Source organism: Gossypium hirsutum, chromosome A08 (genome assembly GCF_007990345.1).
Source record: "Gossypium hirsutum isolate 1008001.06 chromosome A08, Gossypium_hirsutum_v2.1, whole genome shotgun sequence".
NCBI lineage: Eukaryota > Viridiplantae > Streptophyta > Magnoliopsida > Malvales > Malvaceae > Gossypium > Gossypium hirsutum.
The window spans coordinates 75,318,916-75,325,193 of record NC_053431.1 but is presented as its reverse complement, the minus strand read 5'-3'; the positions used below and the strand labels follow the sequence as shown (position 1 = coordinate 75,325,193).

Sequence of the window (6,278 nt, the reverse complement as noted above, 5' to 3'; positions counted from 1 at the left end):
AAAATAATATGTGAAACTAATTAAAACAAATAATACACAAAGTAATAATAGAAGACCCTCTTAAAAAAACATATAAAAGAGCTTAAAATAAATAATAAGTAAAAGAGAAATTTAAAATAAATAATATACAAAAACAGTTTAAACAAATATATATAAATATAATCCAAAGTAACATGTATATATATAAGTTTTAAAATAAGGAATATGAAAAATATTTTAAACTAAGTAATATATAGAAAGTTCAAAGTGAACAACAATAAAAGAAATTTAAAAAACAATTAACACCTGAATTAGTATAACTAAATAACACATAAGAAGTTTTAAAATACATGTTATATATACAAAATAACTTAAAATAGAAGATATAAAAGACTTCAAAATATATAATATGTATAAGAGTTTAAAATCAATAACGTATATAAAATTTAAAATGAATAATAATTAAAAATATGTAAAACTTAGAATACATAATAAAATCATTTAAAATAAACAATTGAACAATTTAAAAAATATTTAACAGATAAAACCATTTAAGAATAATGTATATGAAAAATGAATAAATAAAGGAAAATAAAAAAGGGATTAAATTGGAACATAAATAAAATTAGAGGTGAAAACTGTAACAAAATAAAAGATGGGGGTAATAATAAAAATGCGCAAGGTTTGAGGATTAAATGGGCAAAAAGCCCAACCTCCGGACACGTGTCCGATTGCAGCGCACCAATGGGTCAGGGGGCCCGATCAAAAAATAGGCAAAATCTTGTGGTCAAGTTCAAAAATAAAAGAAAAATAAAAAGAGGATTAAATTAAAACAATAAAAAACACAGAAGGACTGCGGGCATAAATAGCCCAATTAGTGAAAATGCGTGGATCCCCCCTGAAGCGGGTCGGGTCGCGCGCGGGTCACCCTAAACGGTACCTTTTTGGCGCAGGTGACCCTGGTGCAAAACGGCACTGTTTACCCCTGTATAAAAACTATTTTTTTCTTAAAATTTCATTCTGCTGTATTTAAAAAAAAAAAACTTTTAAGCCCCCCCTTTCTCCTTTTTTCCCTTTTGCTAGGGTTTTGAAAACCCATCATAGCACCGTCGCCGAACCACCTTGGCTCCACCGTGGACGGTGGTCGGAGCCACGCCAAGATCAGATTCGAGTAAGCTTCTCTTTTATTTTTTTGTTTAAAATTGATTTATAATAAAAATAAATAGATAAATCACAAATAAAAAATAAACGAAATGAACAAGAGAAACGGATATCAAAATCAACCTTTTTCTTCTGTATTTTTGCTTTTTGATTCTCTAATATTCGTGTGTAATACAATCTTTTTTTATATATTCCAAAAAAAAACCCTTGAAAATACAATCGGTTCCCCCTCTTATAGCCGAATAATCTCTATTTATTTATATTTTGCTACTATTTCCTACTTGTTGCTTTCTGTTTCTTTTCTGCTTTGCGTGTTTCTTTGCCCTGTTTTTTGTTCTTTTTCGGCTTCTTTGCAGATCTGTGCAAGGTCAATGAAGTAGAGATCTTGCTATTTCGGTGCAAGGTGGCCTAGGGTGCCATGCCTTGAGGCGAGGATCCTCGGGATGAGGCGCCAGCAAAGTGACCGAGGGAGGGGTACGGCGCACATAGGGCTAGGGTTTTTTGCTTAGCTGATGGGATGTTTAGGTTGTGGGCTATAGGGTTGGGCTTAGGTTTTTTATTTTGGGTTTTAAATTTGGGTTTGTAAGTTGGGGTTGTAATATTTAGAGTGTTAATATTGGACTTTTATTTGGTTTTTTTTTTTTTAATTTGGGTTTATAACAGGCAGAGCAAATTGGGCATGTTACACTTTTTATACATAAACATGAACATACATTTTTAGTCAAATAAAGATCATCATGCTATCACATATAAGAACATAAAATTTAAATGATCCTAAAAAGTAAAATTTCCATGATTTCATTCTATAAGAATAATAAAATTAAAAAATCCAACCCAAAATAGACTTTGGATCTTCTTTTTTCCACCATGGACTTTTGTTGCGGCACTGATTCACACCACTATTGTTATTGTTTTTCTGTAAACGACCACCGCAATTGAACTTTTCCATCGATCATCACCACCGGACTACCAATAGCCTCTTATTGTAGAACCATTGTCGGTCTTTTTCCAATTTGGCTAGGTCGGGTTTGCATTGTCCTGGTTAACCTAGATGCATCTCAGTTCTCCAGGTTTCATTGAAAAATATAGGTCACATAGATCCTATGTTCATTTCAGACTCTTATAATTTATTCTAAAATAGTAAAATTAAAATCTTGCATCGAGATGATAATCCATGATCTAATTGTACATATTCAAAAATTAATAATCATTACATTTAATTTTCTAGAAATCACAACTTTTGTAAAATTACTTTATCATAAATAATAATAAAATAATAACATACATTCATTTGCATACATTCCCCTAAACATGCATATAATTACAAGAATGTCACATCTTATCAAAATAAATCACACATGAAGAAGAGAGAAAATTTCAGTATTGATTTATATTAAAAACATAGCACAACCTGACTCTAATATCAATTGTTGAAAAATCTAGTTTGAAAACGGTTTTCTTGCACAGCGGAAAATTAAACTTTTGAAAATAAAATAGCTTTGTGATATTTACAGCAATAAACTTTACTCGAAATTGCACCTGTGTTTTCGACTAGAGAAATCCTTGTCACTCTTGGCTTTCAATTGAACGCCCTTCTCCGCTGTTCTCATACCACGAACTGCTTTGAGTGTAGGGCTCGAATGAATTCGAATCAAACATAGAATAAAAAATTAGTTACTTTACTTCCAACGGGAATGCAAATTCTCTTCAATATAAACGGATAGAATTGTTATTCTAGAAAATAGAATTTATACTTAGAAAATAAATTCTCGCTATTTTCAAGCAGAATAATAATATCTCAAAGTTAACCTTACTGATAAAAATAAATTCTCACTAATTTCGAGCAGAATAACAATAAACTCTCACCGACTTGGCATCATCTTTAGTTGAAATTAAAGGGCTGAATGTATGAAAACCTAAAACTTTTCTTCTTTTCTTTTCTTTAGTTCGACGGTTGAAGAAGAAGATAATAGAATTTCCTTTTTATCTTTCATTCCACTTTGTTTCCTATTTATATACCGATTAGCTTTTAAATTAATCTTAGTTAACATAATTAATTAAGTTTTATTTAATTAATTTCTACTTACTTAAATTAAAAGACATACATCATTTCCGTCAACTAACACTTATTAAACCATTTTAGTCCTTTAAATAATTCTTATCTAAGTCCCCAAACATTTTTTTAATTAAAAATCTATAGCGATTAAACTTTTATAATTTAGTCCTTGGGCCTTAATTAACTATAATTTCAGCTAATTTCACTAACCAAATTTCAATTCATTCATACACTAACTCCGTAAATATCTCTATTTTTCAACTCAATTTACAAAAACGAGATTCCAAAATTATATTTTTTGACACACTAAAAACCAAGTCATTACAGATAATTTCATTTTCCTCCCGGCGAAAGATTTCGAGTGTTGTGTTGAAAAAGATACTTTTAGTACTTACAAGACTGCTTCAAGGGAAGCTATCAATTATATTAAATTCGGGATTATGTTCAACCCTAATACAAAGCTCTCTAACAAGAATAATGCTATGTCGATCTTGGGCGTTGATCACATTTATTTTGTCTCTATTTATGAGTTTATTTTGTTTTATCTGTCTCATAATGATGTTAACATTTGTGATCGTGTTGTAATAATTTTTTGGAGTTTATAGTTCTATAGGATCCTTGTTACTTGGAAAAATACTGATGTAGTAACTTTTAAATAATTAGTTTTGCAGATCATTGACTGCAGGATTGAGGCGATGCTCGTCGAACTTTTCAGCATCTGCAACATCGAACTTCTCTATCATTTGCAACTAACATTTATTGGAGGCAACTGATAGCTTCATAGGTAAAATGTAATACTGGTGGAGCAGTACTATTGAAGAGTAATGTGTCAACTTATGTAATACTGTGTTACATGATCATACGGTTAAATTTTTCAAGGGTCTGACTAGCTTCTACAACGCCATTTAGAAGCCTCACATGATCGAACTTATGGCTCTAAGAGAAGCTCTTTCATGGCTTAAGAAATTAAATGTTGAAAAAGTGATCTTGGAGTCTGATTATAAAGATACCTTGGGTATGAACCTTTCTAAGTTCTAGACTTTAATCCATAATTGTGGTATGCTAAAAAGTCATTTTAGTAATTTGTCTTTCCTCTGAACACGTCGAAATGCTAATAAAACGATTCATTTACTAACAATGGTAGCTTTATTACGAGCAAGTTTCTTCCCCTGCAGACTACTTTTTATTTAAGATGTTTTAGATTTTGATGCTTCTAATCTTGGTTCCATTCTGGGAGGTTTAGGAGCATGTGTATTGAGAAAAAAAAATTCAATATATAATTAAACCATTGGAATTAATTAACTTGTAAAAAATCAAAAAAATAATTCAAAATTTTTTATTTCAATTTTAACCTCAAATATAGTAGCATCCTATATATACAATATTTTAAAAAATGATGGTGAAAATAATTTATTCTTCACTCTTATATACTTATAAATAAAACATAATTAGTATCAAAGCCAACACATTAAACTATAAAATATTCATATAAGATGAAAATTTACATAAACATATTTGCATTCTACAACAAAGATTGTTTACAAAAACCAGACGCATCCGCATAAGAACAAAAATCAAAGCAACAACTAAAGCAAAAAATATATATATATATATAATATATATAAACAACATTAATTATTTTAAATTATGATATAAATAAATAAATAATTACCTAACAGATATATTTATTACATAAGAAAACAAATGATGGCTCAGTTAAAATAGCAACACAGAAGCCTTTTGATAGTTGGGCTACATATAAATCTGATAAACCAGGCTCGAAAACATAATAGATTTGAGCTAAATCTGAGTAGATTTTTTTATCTTGTTGGCTATGGTTGTCGAGGCTACATTTAACATCTGATTAAAAATATTTTAATTTTCTGGCAATGGGGTTCGAACCCATGCGTATTTAATATACTCTCGGGCAAACCAGCTTGATGCATAATGGTTAAAAAAATTATTATATTTAAAACTGGACAAAACATCTCGCGAGCTTCTACCATTGACGGCCATTAAACTAACGAATGCTAATATCCTCCGCCGAGTTATTATTTATTTGGGTTAAATTATAAATTAAAAGGTATAAATTTAAAATATATTTTAAGCGAATTTTTTTGAATTGGATCAATAATCAAATTTGTCAAGCTACTAATTCGTATGGTTGGATTAATAAAATCATTAAAAAGATTTAAAATAAAAATTTACTTAAATTAATTTTTTTAGTTTGGTTCAACAGGTTCGTATTGATTCATAGATCAATCAGTCTAATGCATATCTCCAAGTTGATAACCCAATCAATTCTCAGTCCGGTCAACCAATTCCAATCAAACAACTATGGCTCTAAGTATCTACACTTCGTTCATTTGAAATTTAGTCCTTCTATTTTTATTTTTAAGAATTTAATCCCTCCACTTTTTTTATTTAAAAGTCCTCTTTTAAATTATATATAACCACGTAACATTTTAATTAAAAATTTAATGATGGTAACTATTTAAGCTAATTAATAACATTATAAAAATATAGAGACAATTAGAAAATAGAGTATAAAGATTAAATTCTAAATTTTAAATTTAAGCATTTTAGAAGGATCAGAATTGAAACTTAACCATTTTTATAAAATGGAAAAAAGAAAACAAGCATGATAGGTGTGGGCCACGTGTAGGCATGTAGGTATATAGATTTGAGTAAACTACTAAAATAGTCACTTTTATCTGCTTCAGGTTACAATTTAGTCATTTATGTTTGAAATGTTACGTTTTAGTCACTTATATTATTGTGTTGTAACATTTTAGTCACTGAATCGTTAATTGTCGTTAACGGTGTAACGGTAAGTTGATGTGGCACATTAAATCATCATTTCAAACGAAAATTTTAGGTTAAATTATACATTTGGTCTCTATATTTTTTCGTTTTGAGCAATTTAATTAATTTTTTATGTTCTTTTAACCTTCCTTTTCTTTTCTTTATTTTATATTATCTTCTGCTTCTCCTCTGTTTTCCTCTCTTCTCCATTTCTTTTAACGTAGTTTTCCTATGTTTTCCATTTGTTAAAACATCCGTTCCAAGGGTTTTCGTAACC

The 6,278-nt window shown here is 29.3% G+C and overlaps 1 long non-coding RNA gene across 1 annotated transcript; it reads left to right on the top strand.

The window, feature by feature from the left end:
- Nucleotides 1–1,007: 1,007 nt before the first annotated feature.
- LOC107888177 (uncharacterized) lies at nucleotides 1,008–1,785 on the top strand. The gene is made up of 2 exons (XR_001681309.2): nucleotides 1,008–1,150; nucleotides 1,497–1,785. It is a non-coding gene; the product is annotated as an uncharacterized lncRNA (long non-coding RNA).
- The last annotated feature ends 4,493 nt before the right edge of the window (nucleotides 1,786–6,278 follow it).